Source organism: Mustela putorius, unplaced genomic scaffold (genome assembly GCF_011764305.1).
Source record: "Mustela putorius furo isolate JIRA1106 unplaced genomic scaffold, ASM1176430v1.1 tig00000580_pilon_pilon_pilon, whole genome shotgun sequence".
NCBI classification, from domain to species: domain Eukaryota; kingdom Metazoa; phylum Chordata; class Mammalia; order Carnivora; family Mustelidae; genus Mustela; species Mustela putorius.
The window spans coordinates 6,081,207-6,103,503 of record NW_025421423.1 but is presented as its reverse complement, the minus strand read 5'-3'; the positions used below and the strand labels follow the sequence as shown (position 1 = coordinate 6,103,503).

Genomic DNA, 22,297 nt, shown 5'->3' with positions numbered 1-22,297 from the left:
CTCCGGGGAATAAAGGAACAGAACTCCCTAATCTAAAATTCTAGAAAGGGTTAAAAGTGCTTGGTGTCATGTGGGAGGAGTCTCAAGGGTAAAAGTATAACTGGGGAAAGGTATCAACAACTCCGCTGGGGAAGGAAAGTTAAGTTATCTAGAAAGACCAGTGTGACTACACGAGGTTGGATTTCAGTAAGCTTCGCTATAAACACTATATACTAATAGGGACATAAAAAGAAGATAAAGACGTTAAAACACATGCAATATTTGAGAGGATGGTAACACAAAGAATAAATGAAAGGAATTAATGGTTGAGGAAAAGTTAAACGATGAAACGGGGGCACTGACATTGGTAAAGAATAAGAGACGCGATGAATCAGGGTAGATGCTGGAAAAGTAAAACGTGGAACATGGTAATTCTCCTGCTGCCCTGGGAGGAAGTCTGGACTTTAGAGTTGTCTGAGGAAGGGGATGGGAGTCATGCATTAGGGATCAGCAACAAAGGCTTTCTACAATGGTCAAGAGCATAGATCAAAAGACATGCAAGGATTCCTATCAAAGGACCATCCATCTTTTTCAAAGAAATGGAACAAATAATTCTAAAATTTATATGGAACCAGAAAAGACCTCGAATAGCCAAAGGGATATTGAAAAAGAAAGCCAACATTGGTGGCATCACAATTCCGGACTTCAAGCTCTATTACAAAACTGTCATCATCAAGGCAGCATGGTACTGGCACAAAAACAGACACATAGATCAATGGAACAGAATAGAGAGCCCAGAAATAGACCCTCAACTCTATGGTCAACTAATCTTCGACAAAGCAGGAAAGAATGTCCAATGGAAAAAAGACAGCCTCTTCAATAAATGGTGCTGGGAAAATTGGACAGCCACATGCAGAAAAATGAAATTGGACCATTTCCTTACACCACACACAAAAATAGACTCAAAGTGGATGAAGGACCTCAATGTGCGAAAGGAATCCATCAAAATCCTTGAGGAGAACACAGGCAGCAACCTCTTCGACCTCAGCCGCAGCAAAATCTTCCTAGGAACAACGCCAAAGGCAAGGGAAGCAAGGGCAAAAATGAACTATTGGGATTTCATCAAGATCAAAAGCTTTTGCACAGCAAAGGAAACAGTTAACAAAATCAAAAGACAACTGACAGAATGGGAGAAGATATTTGCAAACGACATATCAGATAAAGGACTAGTGTCCAGAATCTATAAAGAACTTAGCAAACTCAACACCCAAAGAACAAATAATCCAATCAAGAAATGGGCAGAGGACATGAACAGACATTTCTGCAAAGAAGACATCCAGATGGCCAACAGACACATGAAAAAGTGCTCCATATCACTCGGCATCAGGGAAATACAAATCAAAACCACAACGAGATATCACCTCACACCAGTCAGAATGGCTAAAATCAACAAGTCAGGAAATGACAGATGCTGGCGAGGATGCGGAGAAAGGGGAACCCTCCTACACTGTTGGTGGGAATGCAAGCTGGTGCAGCCACTCTGGAAAACAGCATGGAGGTTCCTCAAAAAGTTGAAAATAGAACTGCCCTATGACCCAGCAATTGCACTATTGGGTATTTACCCTAAAGATACAAACGTAGTGATCCAAAGGGGCACGTGCACCCGAATGTTTATAGCAGCAATGTCCACAATAGCCAAACTATGAAAAGAACCTAGATGTCCATCAACAGATGAATGGATCAAGAAGATGTGGTATATATACACAATGGAATACTATGCAGCCATCAAAAGAAATGAAATCTTGCCATTTGCGACAACATGAATGGAACTAGAGCGTATCATGCTTAGCGAAATAAGTCAAGCGGAGAAAGGCAACTATCATATGATCTCCCTGATATGAGGAAGTGGTTATGCAACATGGGGGCTTAAGTGGGTAGGAGAAGAATAAATGAAACAAGATGGGATTGGGAGGGAGACAAACCATAAGTGACTCTTAATCTCACAAAACAAACTGAGGGTTGCTGGGGGGAGGGGGTTTGGGAGAAAGGGGTGGGATTATGGACATTGGGGAGGAAATGTGCTTTGGTGAGTGCTGTGAAGTGTGTAAACCTGGTGATTCACAGACCTGTACCCCTGGGGATAAAAATTTATGTTTATAAAAAATAAAAAATTTAAAAAAAAAAAGACATGCAAGGGAAAGGGAGCTCAGAGAAAAGGGCAGGAAACCAGGAAAAGGTCACAAAAGCAACTATCTTTGGTAAAGTCCCCATGGAACAACTGAGAAAGTGAAGTTTGTGTTTAGCAGCCCCTCGGTGTAAGGCACTTATAGACACAAACACTCTTAAGAATATATACACTGGGGGCGCCTGGGTGGCTCAGTGGGTTAAGCTTCTGACTTCCGCTCAGGTCATGATCTCAGGGTCCTGGGATCGCATTGGGCTCTCTGCTCAGCAGGGAGCCTGCCTCCCCCTGTCTCTCTGCCTGCCTCTCTGCCTACTTGTGATCCCTATCTGTCAAATAAATAAATAAAACCTTTAAAAAAAAAAAAGGAATGTATACACTGGACTTTGTAGGAGAAAACCAGTGTTTGTTAGTTAATATGATTCTAAATTTTATTTTTAGCGTGTCTGTATCTGAAGGTTTTGCTGATATTTTGTCCAACAGTAAGGAAAGGAGAAGGCATTGGGAAGCTCTAACCCAGAACATTTTTGGCTCACACTCTCCTTATCCATTGCCCAACTAAGTTGCTCCACTGGGCATCTAGCATGAAGTTGGCATCAGAATCCCATTCATTCATGACTCTTTGGGTTCACTTACTTATCCACTGCTCTTCGTTTATTCACCTATTCAACAAACATTTACCACATAACTCAGATTTCTAATAATCAAAGGAATGTGTCCAGTTTCAACTTTAGCTTGTCATTAAAACTTCAATCTACCTGCCTACTCATGCAGCTGACTCTTCCTGATGATTTTCATCACAAGAGTTTTGTTTTCTCCAGCTCTACAGAGGTTAAGGACATGAGACCCTTGTTACTGCAGTTGATGCTTTCAGTCCCCACAGCCCTATCTGGTAAGCTTCTGCTTTTAGTTTAGGTTCATCTGAAATAGTTGCCTCCTTCTGGAGTCACCCTCCCTCTCTCTGTCCTCTCCATTTTCTTCTTCTGTAAGCAACACCCCCCCTACAGTTTTTTTTTAAAAGATTTTATTTATTTATTTGACAGAGAGAGAGACACACAGTGAGAAAGAGAGAGCGAGAGAGAGAGGGAGAGAGAGTGCACAAGCAGGGGGAGTGGGAGAGGGAGAAGCAGACTCTCCACTGAACAGGGAGCCTGATGTGGGGCTTGATCCCAGGATCCTGGGATTATGACTCGAGCCGAAGGCAGACGCTTAACAACTGAGCCACCCAGGCACCCCCTACCTACACGTTTTAAAACAAGGATGATTATCTTCCCAACCCCTCTGACACACATCATATTAAAATGGGAACACAGTAAGCAAAAAATTTAATAGCTTTAGGTAAGAAGTTTTGGGCAAAACAAAAGTTTTGGGTAAAGTGGTCCCCTGTATAAATGCGAAACATAAACTCTGTTTACCACAGAACACTTCCAAGTCATATTAAAGAGAAACACATCTGATCCTAGGGTGATTTATATCCTCAGCCAACACATATACTTCCCTCTGATTCATACTACATGATTTGGTTTCAAATGCCAAATGAACAGTGAAAGTGTGAGCCTTGCATTTCTGGAAGAGTTACCTCCTCTCCATTCTCTATAAAATGATGGTGCTGAATTAGTAATATTATATGAATAAATGAACACTTCTGTAGAATTGTTCAGTTTACCCTCTCATTCATCATTTTCAAAACAATTCTTTATGAGTTACCCTTGTCTTCGTTTTATAAATGAAGCAATGAAATCTAGAGAGGTTGAGAAAAGGCTCAACCTCAGTTGTATCAAGGCTCAAACTCAGATCTTTTGATGGAAATCTCATACTTTTCCCTACACAGCACCACTTCCAAATGATCTTTATGTTCTCTTTCAGGGGCTGGGATGGGTATGGGCTGCAAAGTTGTCAGGGGGGAAGGGATGGGAGTCATACATTAAGGATTAGCATTAAGAGTTGTCTAAAATGGGCAGGAGTGGGCGCCTGGGTGGCTCAGTTGGTTAAGCAGCCAACTTTTGGTTTGGGCTCAAGTTGTGATTTTGGGTCCTGGGACCAGTCCCTGCTGGCTGGGCTCCGTGCTCAGTGTGGAGACTGCTGGGGGTTCTTTCTCTCTTCCTCTCCCTCTGCCCTTCCCCCAAGCACATGCTCATGTGTGCATTTGTGCTCGCTCTAACACACACACACACATACACACACACACACAGACACACACACACACACAATCTTAAAATAAAATAAAATAAAATGGGTAAAAGCATAAACAAAGACAAATGCAAGGAAAAGGTAGCTCTGTAGAAAAGGGTTTGAAGGGTGCCTAGGTGGCTCAGTTGGTTAAACGTCTGCCTTTGGCTCAAGTCACGATCCTGGAGTCCCAGGATTGAGTCCTGAATCAGGCTCCCTGCCCAGTGGGGAGCCTGACCCTCCCCACTCTTGTGCTCATTCTCAAAAAAAATAAATAAAATCTTTTTAAAAAGTTCATTAACTCTTTTAAAAAAGGAAAGGAAAGGAAAGAGAGAAAAGAAAAGGGGTTGAAGACTGGGAAAATATCAGAGGAGAAATTATACTGCTTCTCCCTCTGACCCTCCCTCCTCTTGTGCTCTCTCTCAAAAAAATAAAATATATATTTTTTAAAAAGTTCCTTAAGCGGTACTTGGGTGGCTCAGTGGGTTAAGGCCTCTGCCTTCGGCTCAGGTTATGATCCCAGGGTTCTGGGATCGAGCCCCATGTCAGGCTCTCTGCTTGGCAGGGAGCCTTCTTCCCTTCCTCTCTCTCTGCCTGCCTCTCTTGCCTACTTGTGATCTCTGTCTGTCAAATGAATAAATAAAATCTTTAAAAAAGAAAAATGTTTCTTAACTCTTTAAGAAAAGAAAAGAAAAGAAAAGGGGTTGAAGACTGGGGAAAATACCAGAGGAGAAATTATACTGGGTGAAGCTCATACAGAAAAATTGTTTAGGTGAACAATGTGTTTTATCTCCTATAATAATGGAACAATTATTCTTTTTAATTCACAATTTAATAATATTTAAATCATCTTCATTTGTAAAGTATCATCCAGGGAATTAGAATTCAATAAAATTTCCTTTTTTTTTTTTAAGATTTTATTTATTTATCAGAGAGAGAGAGGGGGAGAGAGCGAGCACAGGCAGACAGAATGGCAGGCAGAGGCAGAGGGAGAAGCAGGCTCCCCGCCGAGCAAGGAGCCGGATGTGGGACTCGATCCCAGGACGCTGGGATCATGACCTGAGCCGAAGGCAGAGGCCTTAACCCACTGAGCCACCCAAGTACCGCTTAAGGAACTTTTTAAAAAATATATATTTTATTTTTTTGAGAGAGAGCACAAGAGGAGGGAGGGTCAGAGGGAGAAGCAGTATAATTTCTCCTCTGATATTTTCCCAGTCTTCAACCCCTTTTCTTTTCTCTCTTTCCTTTCCTTTCCTTTTTTAAAAGTGTTAATGAACTTTTTAAAAAGATTTTATTTATTTTTTTTGAGAATGAGCACAAGAGTGGGGAGGGTCAGAGGGAGAAGCAGGCTCCCCACTGGGCAGGGAGCCTGATTCAGGACTCAATCCTGGGACTCCAGGATCGTGACTTGAGCCAAAGGCAGACGTTTAACCAACTGAGCCACCTAGGCACCCTTCAAACCCTTTTCTACAGAGCTACCTATTCCTTGCATTTGTCTTTGTCTATGCTTTTACCCATTTTATTTTATTTTATTTTATTTTATTTTATTTTAAGATTGTGTGTGTGTGTGTGTGTGTATGTGTGTGTGTGTGTGTGTGTGTGTGTGTGTATTAGAGCGAGCACAGATGCACACATGAGCATGTGCTTGGGGGAAGGGCAGAGGGAGAGGAAGAGAGAAAGAACCCCCAGCAGTCTCCACACTGAGCACGGAGCCCAGCCAGCAGGGACTGGTCCCAGGACCCAAAATCACAACTTGAGCCCAAACCAAAAGTTGGCTGCTTAACCAACTGAGCCACCCAGGCGTCCCTAAAATTTCCTTTTGATCCAAAATATAATCTCTTAAGTTACAGCCATTTCCTAAACTCAAATCAAGAAATGAATCAAAATCACTTTTGAAGACAAAGAAAAGTCCTCAAGCTTCTTCCTGTGGTTCTGCATTTTCAGAAACAGGTTTACTTGGATGTTGAATCTACCTTCAAGGCAACTTAGCATTATTTTTAGGAAACAGGTCGGGAGGAGGGGCGGGAATCTAGCACCTGGGAGGGGAAAATGAGAGAAACTGTAGGTGGGTAGATATTTCTCTTTGCTACTAAAAAGCCGGAAAAAATCTTGACAATAAGTATCCTTGGGATGGTCCCCACAGGCTTTCTGGAGAAACAAGAGAAAAAAGAAACCCTCGTTCCACGAATTGTCCCCTAACAACAAATGATCTTGAATTTGAGGAAAAGGAAGAAGAACAAAGGTTTATAGCAAAACTGAGATCTGGGAGGAAGAGAGGAGAAGGGCCCCTCTTGGGGATCACCCTCTGGTGAAAGATTATAGGACATTGTATCTGCCAGATGCCTTATTGGAAAAGGTATTTATGAACTGATAAATTCTGATTTATTCTCTAGTGATTTCATCCTTCCAGTAACACTAGGCAATCAATTCACCAGTTCTGAATGTTTAGATTTCTTTCAGCTCTTTTCCTATAAATTCTATTCTCTTCATGTATAAAGATTTAGCTTAGTTTTTCATCACTTGCCAGACTGGCTTTTCCTGATGACTCTTAGGAAGGCTGACTAAGAACAACTATACCATATTCTCTTTTTAACATAGCTAACCTCCAAAATTTTTACATTTCCCTTCGATGAGTTTTGGTAAGTTTCTTCTGTGTAGCTGATGTTTAAGAGAGTGGAACCTTTTGCTCAAAGCAAAAGAACCATAAAAAAAAAAAAAATCTAATAACTAGGGGCACCTGGCTCAGGTCATGATCTCAGGATCTTGGGATCGAGTCCCGTGTTGGGCTCCACACTCAGCGGGAGTCCCTTGAGGCTTCTCGCTCTCCTTTCCCTCTGCCCTTCCCCTTCACGCCCCCCATGGCCTGAGGGCCTCCCACATCACATACTCTATGTCTCAAATAAATAAGTAAATCTTTAGAAAAAAAACTAATAACTGTTCTCCAAGGAAATTCATAGAGATCAAGACTCAGGTTCAAGTGTTCAGGCAAGGCTGCCACGCCTTGTACAGCTCCTCCAGGAGAAACTCAGGGACAATTGTGGGGCAATCCAGACCTTCACAGAGCTGCCTCCAGTTGCTGTGTCCCTGATCACAAAAAAGCAACAAACCACACGGAACACCTGTCAACACTGCACCCCAAGCCAAACCTAGAAACCAGGTATAACCTCATATTTAAAGATCCCATGATAGCTAGATTTCCTGTACAAATATACATTTCTTTAATTGTGGGTGACATACAAAGATAAGATGGTATGCATGCTAAGTGTTTTTAGTTTTCCAAAGTTATTAATCTGTGAGTTAATTAATGTGTGATTAATCTGCTAATTAATCTGTGATTAATTAATGAGTTATTATTCTGTGCCCTATTAGCTCATTTTATTGGAGCACTATATAAAGGAGTCTTTTTATAAAATAAAATTTTATTTCTTTGGGCACCATTTAATTTTACCTTCTTCATGCAAGTTGCACCCCTAAATCTGGTCATCTGACCCCATGAGGCTAGAGAGAGGATAATTTGGCTCAATCAGGAAGAATATTTTAATGTTTCAAGTTGTACACAGTAAAATGGATTCTTATGCAAAAATAAGTTTGCTGGCATGTGCACCACCCACCAGCACCCCATGTGACAGCCGCTTAACTGAGACCTTCTGGCTCATTTCGAGCAATCCTCTGTGACCATGTCCTACCTTGGGCCTCATTCCCAGTCTGCATTCCCAGATCTGCTGAGCAGAACTCTGGAGCTATCTCACATTTTTAGATGTTGTCTCATCTTCAGTCTTTTAGATTAAGTGATTTCTACTGGTTTCCTACAATTATTTTTACATTTTAATTCATTTATTCAATAAATTTCAATTAAAGTTACAAAATGTAACAGGCACTCTTCTAGGTCTTAGGGATGTAAAAAGGGACAAGACATATAGAGTCTGTCATCTTTTTTACATTTTAGTAGGAGGAGACAGGTCACAAATAGATAATAAACATATATATGGAAAGTAAGGTGGTAGTCAATATTAATGAAGAAATGTAAAGCAGAGTAAAGAGCTTAAGATGGGGCATCTGGGTGGCTCAGTCTGACTCTTGATTTTGGCTCAGGTCATGAGATGGAGCCCACATCAGGTTCTGTGCTGGGCACGGAGCCCTCTTAAGATTCTTTCTCTGTCTCCCTCTTTCTCTGCCCCTCTCCCCTCCCCCTGTTCCCACTCTCTCTGGAAAAGAAAGGAAGGGAGGGAGGGAAAGAGGGAGGAAGGAAGAAGAGAAAAGAAAAGAGTAGAGAAAAGATGAATGGGCTGGGTAAGTGACCAGAGAAGAGCTCTCTGTCTGATGAAGACATGATGTATACAGTGGTAAGAGCATGAAAGATGTAGCATTTTGCAAAGCAGGACTCCTAGACTGTGCTGACAGCAAGTGGGAAGTCCTGAGGTAAAAGAATGTTTGCATTTTTGATGCACATCAAGGTAACATTCTCTGCCCCAGCTCTCTGGATCCTGGCCAATGACAGCTCAGATCCCATAAGCCTCAATGTTGGGTACATCCATTATGACCACCCACAAGAAGAAATGCTGGAAAGGAGAAGCTGGATAGCTTCTCGTTACCTGGAGCAAAAGGGGAGACCTGAGCACTGAATGAGTGACTGGGATTATATATATATATATATATATATATATATATATATATATATATCTGGATAACCTACCAGAAAACTAAGGAAAATTGGAGCTATGGTACGTATTTCACCAAGAGTGTTTCATAAGGTTGTCTTCATATTTGAGAAAGGCATACTTTTCATCAATTCCCAAGCAAGTCCATCCAAGTACAAAGAAGCAAAGGATGAGGACTGAGATTTACTCTTAAAGCAGAGCTTTGATGTACTGAAAAAAACCCTCTATTTTCCCACCCCGGCCAAGCTTCTGAATTCCATGGCTCATGCATTAGGACTAGCTGATGGTGATATTCTGACATAGACCTGACAAAGTTTTGGGGTTACCAAAGTTAACGATGCATATTTTCAGCTTCCTGCTTTAAGTCTTAATTTCCAAAAAAAAAAAAAAAAAAAAAAAACCCAAAAAACAAAAAACAAACAAAAAGTGTTAAAGTTTTATGGAAGAAAATGTGACAACTGGGCATTTAAAAGCTTGACATTTAAGTTGTTCTGAGGGCTGCTCATCATATATGTGTAATAAATAGTGAGTAATAGTAGCTACAATGCCCTTAGTCCTTATTATGTTCTAAACTCTCTATTAATGGCAAGTAATTTATTTATTCCTTACAAAACCTCTTCCAGGGAAGGAAGATACTTTTATTATCTCCGTCTCCCAGATGAGAGAGCTGAGTCTTCAAACAGCAAAGGACCCGGCCTGACATTGCAATGCCAGTGAAAGGCAGAGCTGGGGCTAGAACCCAGCTCCATCTGTCTCCACAGCCCAAGCCATTAGCCCACCACAGGATCTCGCCTGCATAGCAGTGAAAGATAATTAGAGCATTTAGGAATCAGAGCATTGCTTATGCTCTCACCACGAAGAAAAAAATCATCAGTTAATATAAAAAAAGAGCTCCTGCCTTGATTGAAGTTGGCAGGTAAAATTCAGTTATTTTGGTACTCATTTCTTAAGGTTCAAGATGGCTAGAAGTGAAACTAAAAAATGAATCGCTGCCAGTCTGTTGACAGAAAAACACCCTCCCTGGGTAAGGAAGGCACCCTCTCATCTCAACGTTAGGGTCAGGCTATTGCTTAACTTCAGAGTCTTAGTAAAGTGGGACAGTATCAGGCCAGGGAGGAGAAGGTAGACCTTGGGGAGTGGTTAGAAAGGCAGGGAGGGGAGTAAGGATAGGGAGACAGTCTCAGCAGCAGCTTGTGGTGGGAATATTTACATAAAGCATGAGTCTCAATTTGCTAGGGATTCGTTGCTCGAACCAGTGTTTGTGAAGTGAGTACCCTTGATTCCTCTTCCAGATGTGAGGGCTGTTTGGTGGTGCCCTCCGAGGCTGTAGCCTTGTCTTCCCAGGTTGGAAGCAGCGTTGCCTTCCGAAGCTGGAAACCAGCCTGTCATCCCAGCGTCTCCAATCACTGGGGGACCCTGGAGAAGTCAGTTAACCTCAATGGAGCCTTTTCTCATCTAAAAGAAATAAGACAATTGACTAGACTCTCCCTTCCAGCAATTGTGTGAGTCAAGGAGAATTTACAGCTGTTGCCATTCATTAAGTTCGAATTAAGTCACCTAATTATTTTATCTCTTGTTAGATAGAAGGTAAGCTCCTGGAAAACACATGGTGGTAGGTGGTCCCTGGAAGAAGCTCAGAAAATATGTGCTCATTGACCATATCTACAAAATATACATGGGGACAAATGGCCAAAGAACCCTAGCATATGTCAGCGGAGCCCTATTTTAGGATAGAAAGCAGCTCTCACCCTTCTCATACAACAGTAATATTTACCAGACGCTTATTACCCTAAAAATCGCTTTCATTTGAAATTGTAACTCAAAGTAAATGGTAAGATAGTATGTAAAGTATAATCTCACCATGAAAAAGAAAAAAAGAACAACATATGTAAATGTTAATGAACCAAAAAGGTCGGAGGCTCATACACGAAGCAATTGACAGTGGTTTTCTGCGGAAGAGTTTGGAGCAGAAACAGGACTGACTTTTACTTTCTACTCCCCGTACTTCATTACATGCATTTTCTATCACACTGTGGTACCTATACCATTGTTGAGGGGTTTGATGGCTAAAATACTCTAATTGTTCCAAACTAGTCTGGCCAGGAATTGCTTGTCTGACATGTTACCTGTCAGCCTATATATAAAAAAACGAAACCCCAAAGATTTTCTCAAACCTAAAGATACTGCCTTGCTTTTTACACTGCAGGGGGAAGGGGGAACCACACAGAGATAATGTTTTCTCCAGTTAATACAAGTGTGAATGAAATGGTCTTACTTTTTTTTTTTTTTTCTTTCAGTTTCTGTGACCCCCAGGAGAGAAGGCCGTGGGCTGGTTATTAGAGCATTTGAGTGTGTGGGTTTGCCTGGAAGCAACAGCTCGCAGAGGCTGAAGATGGGACTAATGATAAAGCCTGCTCAGCTGCTAGAGCTCTGGGCTCAACAGCATTGCTCTCGACCAGATTTTATTTCTTGTTAATTAGATCCGATTTCACTTGATTATGGATTTCATTGAATTTAAAAGGTTGGGAGTGGGGGGTCACTTCTCCCTGCTATTCATCAGAAACATCCATAAAAAGAGCACCCGGAAACCCTTGACCATCAGCCGTGCAAATCCATTACTCCTCATTGTGATGGATTTGCTCCAGTAATTATGATCACCTTTTCTTCAGTCTGTGTCTGTGAGCATTTCTAGAACACTTGATGCCATAATGCCCAAAGAAAAAGCCCTTTCTGACATAATGGAGGCAAGATAAAATATGTGCTTTCACGTCATGGAAAAATTTATGACATTCACACAAAGAGGGGTATTTATTTCCTATGTGTATGCATCTCTGCTTTCTGCTGTTATTGATGAATGGGAAAAGATAAATGAAGCAAAGAAGGTGGGAATAATGGCAGGGAGGGGGGATGACTGCTGACTTTCCATCTAGTGGACTCAGACAAGCTGCTGACACCCTGTACCTAGGGCTCTGAGGGCATCAGAAGGTGATGGGGTGATCTGTCACCCCTATCCTTTGAGAGTCAGAAGGATGAAGGGGGATGAGCACAGGCCTTGAACTCAGACCGAGGTGGGAATCCAGCTCTAGCTTTGAAAGCTTGGGAGAGCTAACTGACCTTTGTTCAGCTGTCGAATGAGATATTAATGTCTGTTCCCACATGCTGGAGAAATCAAGGAAATAATATGCAAGCCTCTTCTACACTCCATAATAATGCTGTGTGTAGTAGATGCGCCCTCAAAATTCCCTCCCTTTTACTCTTCTTCTCATCTCTATTAACAGTCCTTTTCCTTCCTTTCCTAATTTTTTGGTAGAAATAGCCAAGGTTTCTTGGTTTGTTTGTTTTAAATTTCTGGCCACAAATCTTCAAAACAGGCCAGCAGTAACACAAGTCCAAACCAGCCAAGTTGGTGGGTAGAATAATTTTCTCTTTTTTCCATCTTAGGTCTTCAAAAAACTCAAATATACAGAAATAAAAATTTACAGATGAAGATGATCTTTACACTGTCCTTAGACCTGAGATAGATAGATTATAGGTAGACAGAGCTTTGATTCAACTTCGTTTTTTTCCTTTTGGCCTTGCTTTATACTGTGAATGTAATGATAACTAATTAGCAGAGCAGCCAGGTAATGAAACATTTATTAACAGCTCCCACCACTATGTTGAATGGTGTTTCCTTTGATATTTCTAATTTGGGTCTATGTCATACGTAGTGTAACTGCATTCTTACACTAGTGTTGGGAGGCTATGAAATATTCTACCTCTTACTTTGCGGAAGGGCACAGCTGGAACCAGAGTGAGGCCAATGGGGCACTTGCATTGGAGGCAAATTGTGAAAGGAGCCAAAAAAAATTCAGCAATCAAGATAAACAATATTTTAATGTAAATTTTTTTTAAAAATCAAAATTATTGCCAAAAATCCATGATGAACAAAATGTCAACATTTTAAACAAAGAGGGGAATTAACCATGTGTTTGCATAACCCTTCCTCCAGCTCACCCTGATCCAGGCCTTGGGTAGACCCTACATCTGAAATCAGTAACTGGCATCTGGTCCCAGTCCTCACATTACTTGGTTACATGCTCTCAGATGAGTCACTGAACCTTTCTGGTTCTCAGTCTCCACATCTTGCTTCAGTTAGAAGTCTTATTAGAAATCTTCCAGCCACCCTGTGCACTTGCAAAGTCTATGATTTTCTACAATGTGAAGCTGCATTATTAGAACATCAGTGATGACTCAAAAAGGACAAGATTCATTCACTGCGCCAACCATTCAACACACGGCGTTTACTGAGAAGTTACTATGTGACAACTGTTCTGTGAGGTGTTGAAAATGCAAAGTTAAGGACTACAGAAACACACAGAAAGAAAAGCCAACCCTAGTTAAAAGGCCAGGACAACCTTCCCTAGGAAGACACTTTGGCCTAAAGGACTAAAGGAGTCAGGGAAGGCAAGAATGGAGTTCCACAAATGGAGAACAGCATGACCAAAGACCCAGAGGCAACAAAATTCTCAGTTGGGAACCTCAGTAAGTGTAGTATGGGCGGTACTTAGTATAAGTGGGGTAGATGAAACAAACAAGCAAAACCAGTCTTTGATTACAGAACAGTAACGAAAGTATTTGGAGAGTATAAGGCAAAGAGCACTGGGTCATGGTCAGACCTGGGTTCCACTCACTACTCTGTTGCCAATTAGCTAGATGGTAGGGCTTCCATTTCCACTGGAATGTGATTTTAGAACATACCATACACTTAGCCAAAAAGATGGAAGGCTCTTACTTCCCAAGAAGTATTGCAAATCTCACATCTGAGATACTGAGAGTTTATGTCCTTCAGTAGCGGAGATGTGCTATAATTAATACACGTAGTCACTTCCCTGCAAACAATTTGCTCAACAGCTAAGTAGCTGCTCTGTGACACCTATGAGCCTGGAGAATGCCAGGACCAGCCTCAGGCAAACAAACTTGCACCTTCCCCAGAAAGGCACGAGAAGGAGGCAACAAGGCAAATGTGTTAAGCAGACACACCCAGGACTTAGCCACGCCACTTAGGCGTATGATGGTGGTGCCGCTCTGCCCCTGCCATATTTGTGTGCTGATTTAATTCCTACAGTTGGGAAGACAGGATTAGAGCCAGCTTTTTATAACCAACCAAATTAATTTTTTTAAATGAACACCAAAGCACACAATCACGGGGGTCCTGAGCATAACGTCAGAACTTTCTGTCTGGGACTTCACTGTTGTCACACAGAATACCTACCATATAGTGAGCACTTACTCTGTGCTGAGCTTTCCAAATATTAACCAGTTGTCACAGGACTAGCTGATGGGAGAAGATGGTTATCACCTTATTACAGCCAAGAGTAATTTGAAGCTGAGAAAAGTAACCCGTGTGCCCTAAGTTGCACAGCTGAGTGGTGGAGCCAAAATTCAAATACAGTCTGTCTCACTCCAGAGTCTGTGCTCTTGGCCACCATACTGTCTGAACAAGGTTCATCATCCAGTATGCCCAAGTGACACCCTTAGAGTACAGCACTCAGAGGCTCCTTGAGTTTCCAGGACACTCAACGATCTGGCTGTAGCAAGCACCTTAGTTATTTAGTTATGGGAAAGAGGAGCACACTCCACATCTTTTCTCAAATCCACCCTCTTATGCTCTTGCAAAGAGGTGTCCATCCGCCTCTGTCTCCTCTCTCTTGCTCTCATTTCCCACACCTTTTGTTCCCCTTAGACACGTGCTCTCTCCACCAGCTCCCCCTTGATAAAAACTGTTGGGAGTTTCACTGTACCTTCTTCTCCCTATGGCCCCATAACTCTTCCCCCACCAGACTTCATAAATGACTGATGGGTTCGCCTTGCCTGGATTTTCTTACCTCCCATTCCCCACTCAACCCGTGGAAATACGGCTTCTGAGCAAACTGCTGTACAAACACTGCTTTCCTAATGGTCACAGTGAACCCCTTTTCACTGTCTTTTTTCAGTGCCCTATTTTCAATCTTTTCAACTTCTCTGTATTTAAAATCAACCTGGTAATCTACACACTTGACAAGGAGAGACAGTTGACAGGATTATTAAAATTGAGATCTGATTCTGCCACTTACTGTCTTGCTAACTTGAGACAAGCTATTGGAACTTTCTTTGATACATGTTGCTCTCCCGCATCCCTAAATTTTGCTAAATGCTGAGATTTAGTTTTTTGCTCTGTGAACTCCTGCTCTCTCCATCTCCCCTTAATAAGAGCAATAGTTGCCATTTACTGTGAAACCACTCCACCCTGGGATCTGTACTATGCGCTTTCCAAAATGAGTCAGTTGTCACCTCAGAATCAATGTCCACAACATGGTGTTGAGCCTTTCACTTTCTGAGCTAACTTTCCTCCCCGCTGCTCTGCTGCCATCCATCCAAAAATCAAACCCAAAATGCTATCTTTGACACTTGGTCTCTTTCATCTTCTGTAGTCAACCTGAAAGAAATTCTCATGTTTCTTATCTGTTCTGACATCTCCTGTGGGATTTTAAGACTGGAACTCAAGATGGGAACTGCTTGGAAGTTTTCAGATTGGAACTGATTGGGTTTGGTTCAGTAGGGAACCCAGTTCCCAGGACTGCGTGGTTGGAACATGGGTTGTCTGGCCCTCATTCCAGGATGCCAAGATGCCATGAGCTCTTCAAATGAGACGCTGTGGCTTACAAACTCCCTACCTCCAGACTCTCTTGAAAGTTTGAGCAAAGCACATGAAATCAGGATATTCTGACGAGGGGGAAAGAAAGAGGAATTCACATTTATTGCCAGCCTGCTATGAATCAGGAACCGTGCGAAGTGCTGTTGCTTCCAAAATGGGCTGATGATAATTTTTAAATATAAAAAGTGTGATGCCACAATGATGCTTCTTATTGGCACTTCATAGGAAAGCTCTTCATAGAGGTAGTTCCCCCTGGATCATTTCATCACTGACCTCCCAAGGGTGATCACCCTGGAGAAATGAAGTCATGATTTAGCTCCTACTATTCTAACGGAGAGATCGTCACCTCGTGACTGGATTTCCCAATCACAGATTTAGTCTTTGATTCAACAAATATCTATTGAGTTCCTGCTCTGTACCAAGACCATGATGAAGGCTGGAGATTCAGCTTCAAAATACAGGAAGTAGAACCACACAAGTGAATGCTGAGGAAGAAGGAGGTAGGATGGGGGCACAGGCAGGAGGCCCTTCTTAGATGAGCAGGCTTTCCTTTTTCCCCTCGTTTCCCAGACACATCTCTTCCTCTCCATGCTACTGCCACCATCCTCATCATTCCACACCTACATTTCCACAATAAGCTCCCTGCCTGCCTTCTCCCCACCTCCAATCCTTCGTCCACACTGGGGTCGCAGTCATCTTTCTCGAATGCAAATCTGATCATGTCTCAAACTTTCTTTCAAACTCTTTCCAAGCCTTCTGGATAAAACTGAAGCTCTTTTGCTTGGGATATTTCCATTCACACTTGACCTCTGCCATGATAGTTGGTTATTCCATGGGGCTAAGAACCTACTTTTCTCACTGTAGCCACACAAAACTGCTTCCAGTTCTTATGCAGTTGTTTTTTTGTTTTGTTTTGTTTTGTTTTTTGGCTGGAAAGCCCTCCTCTTCTCCTTGTCCTTCAAGACTCCTCTCACCTCAACCTCCCTAAGAAAGCTTCTTGATCTTCTCACCCTCCTTGAGGTGGATGCCCTCCCTTCATGCTTTTACAGCATCCTGGGCATATCTCTATGCAAATGCAAACTCCACAATATTAGTTGTCAATTAATATTACCCAGCTGCTGTTCACCTCTATATCTACACTCCAGCACCCTGTGTTCTAGCCACACGGGATGGCTTACCCTACCTCATTGGGCACTTTCACACATTTCCTCTGCTTGAACTGTCCTTTCTATCCTTCCCTACCTGGTAAAAGACTATTCATTTTTCAAGAGTATCTCAAAGCCCCAGGGGAAGAAAAACACACAAACCATGTTTGTACTACTGACCTTTGATTTAACCTATAATTATAACAGTTAAACAGACTGCACCATAGTTAGGTAAATACCCATTTCCCCCACCTTGAAAGCCACTTTCATGTGGGTTTTTTGTTGTTGTTGTTCTCCCCCAGCCTCCAACACATAACAAGTGCTGATGTGTGTTTTCTGAATGTTGAGAAAAGCCAAGAAAGACGTTGGAGTATATAGAATACATGTTATAAACTCACTGTGCAGTACAGAGCTATCCTACTCTCTAATTATTTCCTGTGTGTTAATCTTGTATCTACAACTAGATCATAAAATCTTTGAGGCCCAGGGCTCCTGGGTGGCTCAGTGGGTTAATCCGCTCCCTTCGGCTCAGGTCATGATCTCAGGGTCCTGGAATTGAGTCCCGCATCGGGCTCTCTGCTCAGCAGGGAGCCTGCTTCCTTCTCTCTCTCTCTGCCTGCCTCTCAGTGTACTTGTAATTTCTCTCTGTCAAATAAATAAATAAAATCTTAAAAAAAAAAAATCTTTGAGGCCCAGAACTATGTTACCTATTTTTATATGACTTTCATGCTAACTGTGGGATAAATACTTGTAAATAGACTCTGAACATAATGCAAATGTAGGAAGAGGAAATATGTCATAAAGAGAGAAAACGGAGTTCTACTAAAAATCAAAAAACTAAAATAAAATAAAATTTAATCTTTCCTTGTTAAGTTTTGCAAAACAAATGAGAATTTCACCATGAAATAAAAAGGACAAACGCTGATAATTATATTTAAGTCCCCTCATAGCAATAACAACTTGAAAATATATGTGGAAAGGTCTTCACTAGTTTTTTTAAAAAAGAAAAAAACCTTTCAGATTTCTATCTTACTAGATGCTTTTAAAAAGAATAAAAACTGTATTATGGAGTGTACTATATTGTACATCCAAAACTAATATTATGCTGTGTGTTAACTAACTGGAATTTGAATAAAAACTTTTAAAAATCATATAAATGAAGCTGTTTTAATAATACGCATTCCTTTCCCAGTCCTCCTCCCCTTCCTTTTTTTTTTTTTTTTTTTTCTTTCTCAAAAACTTTTTCACCTTTGGCTATGTTGACTTGGGAGTCAAAGTCTCCTTTATCTGTGACCTTTCTCAATTAGCTTCATGTATATTATGCTCTTTCCCGCCTCAAAGAGGTTACAAAATGTTAAAAATTAAAATTAAAAAAGGTCCCCAGAGCAGCAAAGAGAGGTTCTCTACCTATCATCTTAAAATGAAGGAAACGCTCTGACAACCCATAGCCACAAGTTCTGGATCTGAGCTTCTAGTGTTTTCTTCCGTCAGCATCAGCTTGGTTTCCAGGTTCCCCACACTCCCCTCTTCCAAGGTCCTGAGATGCAGAAAAGCCAAAGATATACCTGTCTGCACATCCCAGAGAACAAAACGGTCAAGATGGAGAAACTTTGGCACATGGCACTCTCTAGAGTTAAAGAACTAATTTGTAACTGTATTAAAGGTTAGCCCAGGAATAATCAAGTCTTTTCTACCCCAGATGTGACATTCCAGAAATCTCCATATTAGAGTCCCATCCACGAATAAAAGCCACCACCCACAGAAGTAGAAGGGGTATATGAATTCAGTGAAACCTGCAGGGTACTTTGCCTCACACTGAACCTCCTTCTGCCTAATCAGCTTCTAGTCACTCCTATCCTAAATGGCCACTGTCTGTCCCTCTTCCAGTCCCCTTTGTCCCAGTCCTGGACTCCTCAAACGTTGACTCAGTCTCTGCTGTTTCAAAGAGCCATTAGATTCGAGGCGATTCCCAGGTGCCGGGAGGCGCTCCGCACTCTGAGGCCCCGCCCCAATGGGGCTGGCATTTTAGGAAATCCTTTCCTGGGGACCTCTTCCCTGGGACCTAGGAGATATTCAGAACGGTGCCTGCCCACCACCTAGATACCTAGATGCAAAGAGTCCCTCCCGCGAAAGAGGTTAAAAGGGAAAACAATATCCCCACAAAGAAAAATAACCCAGAATCCTCCACATATTCCACCTGTGTGTGTCATAAAACCCCAGGGCAAAAATAAAGCCCCAGCTTCTCCCAGCTGCAGCCGCCGCCACAGCAGCCCCAACCCAGCTCCCAGTGCTGCCGCCTTGGTGTGCGGGAAGACAGCACCTTCTCGGGGGAGGAGAGATCCCGGCGCCCAACATTTCCAGGAGGTGATTATGGGAAGCCTTTCAGTAACTCATCATTCATCCCCGCACTGACCCGAGCCTCACCCCGACGCCTCAGGCACTAGCGCTGAATGAGAAAGCCAAAAGCTGCCCTTCCAATTCTCCAGGTGACACCCCCCAGACACACACACACACACACACACACACACACACACACTACGACGCGCCTAGGGTGTGCAGTTGGGGCGGGATGACAGGTGCCCACGCCTGAGGGGAAATCAAAGGCGACGCTTTCAGCCCGGGTGAGAATCCCAAACCCCTGCCCGGGCGGGAGGACTTGGCACCAGCTACCTGCAGGGCGCCCCCGCCCGCACGCCGGCTCCCGTCGCAGCCCCGAATGCAGCCAGGAGGGTGGAACCGGACGGAGGGAGCCTCCACGCCCCCTTTGTCTCCACGTTTCCCAAATGACAGGGGAGGAAAGTTTACGAGCAGGGAGGGTGTAGCTTTCTGCTGGGTCCATCTGACACCTCGCAGGAGGCGACCCTCCCTGGGATCGCCCTCTCCCCCTGCATCGCCCGGGCGCCGCCTTCATCTGCACCTGGAAACCCGCAAGCTGGGTTTGGGCCACCTGCTCCGCCGCGTCCGGCCGGGAGCCTGCCCACCCCTCCAGCTGCCCGGGTGTCCCGGAGCCGCCCGCGGTTGCGGGAGCCCCACTCACCTCTGGTGGCGGAGCGTCCTCCCGCGCGCCCTACTGGGTCGTCGGGCTGCCGGGGGCGAGGTGCATTCACGCGGCGGCCGGAGACACGCTCCCCAGGCTCTGCTGCATTCCGCCTGCGTGGGAGAGCGAGCCGGCGAGCGCGCGGCGCGGGCGTGTACGAGAGTGTGTTTGTGCGAGTGTGTGTATATGTGAGTGCGGGTGTGTGTGAGTGTGTGTGCGCGCGCGCGCGTGGGGCGGGTGCGGGGGGAGGCGCGGGATCACAGATCCCTGTCGGCGCACATCCCGCGCTCTGGCTGCTCCTCCGCCTCCTCTTCGCGCTGCCGCTAGCACAGGGTCCAGGTTTCAGGATCTCCTGTTTGTTTAATGAAAGGAAGGAGCAAAAGGCTGGCGGGGAGGGGGGAGCGGGGGGGGGGAGGCGGGGAGAGCGCCAGGCTGCGCATGCTCAGAGAGGGACACCGAGCGCTCACTCCGGAGCGCTGGCAGAGGGAGGAGGGCGAGCTGCGGGTTGAGGCTGGCAAGACTGCGCCCACCCAGTAGCAAGGGGTTCGGCCGGGTTCCCGGAAGGCAGCAGGGAGACCCACCCGCAAAGGTGCGTCCTGCGCGGGGACTCCCTGCGCCTGCGGTGCGGGAAGCGGGTGATGGGATCCCGACCCATGCTACGAGACCGCTTCAGCTGCGAGTCTGGGTAACGCCGGGTTCTCCTCTGGGTGTATTTGTAGCGCTTGCGCCGGGATTCCTGGCCGCGATCTCTTGCCTCTGTGCTGCGGGGGACCGTGGTGGTCTCCCCCGGTCCGGAAGGAATCACAGGCAGCAGGTCGTACTTAAACTGAAATGAGTTTCCTGGTCTGTGCCTCTTTCTTCCCCTCTCAACTTCCACTCTGTGAAGAGCTGAAAAAGGCAACTGTCTATTTGAGTCCCAAAACAGGTTTGATGGGGCGAGGGCGGGGAAGGTACACAGAACCCCTCTTTCAAAGAACAAAGCAGGAGTAGAAGGAAGAGGAGTCTCCTAGGGCTCCATATTCAGCCTCTTTTGATGACAAGATTAGATGGGGGAGACATTTGCCCTATTCAAGAAGGCCAAAAGAACAATAGATCCATTGTCCCCCTTGCCTTACAGTGCCAAAGCAGTTCTTCCTGAGTGGGGATCCTGGCTGCTTGGTAGAGTGGAAGAACTGTCAAGACGAAGAGAGTCCAGTGGGAGAACCTGAGCCCGCATTGGCGATGACACAGTAACCTGAGGCCGCGGGAGAGGCTAGCTGAGAGGCTTCACCAGTGGAGTGGAAACTCTTTGGTGAGATTGTTCTAAGAGCACAACAAGCCAGTGGTTAGGACCCATTGAAGAGCCTCTATCTGCAACCTCCTTTCTGTTTCACCCTGTTTCCCCCTCCATTTCCTCTCCAACAGAAGAAAAGACATCCCAAGCCGGGAACTCCTTGTAAATATATTATTATGTTCTGTTTATTCGTTTTTGGTCCCTCCAGAGAAGGACTGCCTTTTGATCATCCCAGCTCTGGAGAGACAGAAGACAGTCTACTCTGTGCACATCTTTTCCAAGCTTTCATTAAAGATCACCTCTGAGCATTTCTATGCAGTGCAAGCGAGCAGATGCCTACTTGCTGAACTCTGACCCCTATCCCATTCATCTTCCCCATAATAATGCCAAGTGACACTAGAACAGCAGGACAATTAGACCTAACCCTAGAGCACACCCGGAGGAGAGAAAACAGCATGTCAAGATACCACCAACAAAAGCAAAGTTTAGGAGAAAAGACAGGAAGGAAGGAAGGAAGGGTGGGAACTTTAAAGAGAAAGTTCTTTAAAAGCAAAAGTGCACTGCTAGTGGCTGGTTCATTCTCTCAGTAGCTCTTTCAGGGGAATAGAACTGCAGCATCTCTTTGCTAAAGTGTGTCTGAGTCTCTATCCACCAGGGAGGGGGAGGAGATCAGGTTCTCCCAAGAAGCAGCAAAGTCTTTATAATGCACCACTCACAATATTTGGGGCCCCTTCCTTCTATGCCTCTTTTCTCAGGTCTTCCCCTTAGCACCAGGCTTCTTGGAAGACATCTAAGATAGATGATTCCCCCAGAGCAATGAATAGCATTCACTTGAATTCCAGGATGTTAGCACTGGCAGGGCCCTGAGGCAGGAAAGCCATTCTCCCTGCCCTGGCACTGTACACATAAGCACCAGGTGAGTGAGGGCTCTGAATCCAGTAAGTAGGTAGGACCTGGAGCCTACAGGCAGGGCTGGGGTAGTTGCAGGTCTCAACGTGGCAGTTCTATCAATAGGGATGGTTCTGAGACAATATTTTCTACAATGATAAGTGTCCAGGACTGCCTGGCCAAGAAACACACACTGTTTTGTCTGAGGCTGGCCTTGGATAAGGAGGCAAGGGATACTACTCCCTTTGCTGCTCAGGGATACCCCGTTCACAATCTCAAAGCTCCAACAA

At 44.1% G+C, this 22,297-nt stretch overlaps 1 protein-coding gene and 1 long non-coding RNA gene across 2 annotated transcripts in view; one reads left to right on the top strand and one right to left on the bottom strand.

The window, feature by feature from the left end:
* Window positions 1-20,227, bottom strand: part of PLPPR1 (phospholipid phosphatase related 1) — a 262,202-nt gene extending 241,975 nt beyond the window's left edge. Inside the window, exon 1 of the mRNA XM_004747703.3 lies at window positions 19,847-20,227. The gene's annotated coding sequence lies outside the window, so the exon portion shown is untranslated. The remainder of the gene's footprint in view (window positions 1-19,846) is intronic.
* An 86-nt stretch (window positions 20,228-20,313) lies between these two features.
* On the top strand, window positions 20,314-21,431 carry LOC123392493. The gene is made up of 2 exons (XR_006607220.1): window positions 20,314-20,435; window positions 20,964-21,431. It is a non-coding gene; the product is annotated as an uncharacterized LOC123392493 (long non-coding RNA).
* The last annotated feature ends 866 nt before the right edge of the window (window positions 21,432-22,297 follow it).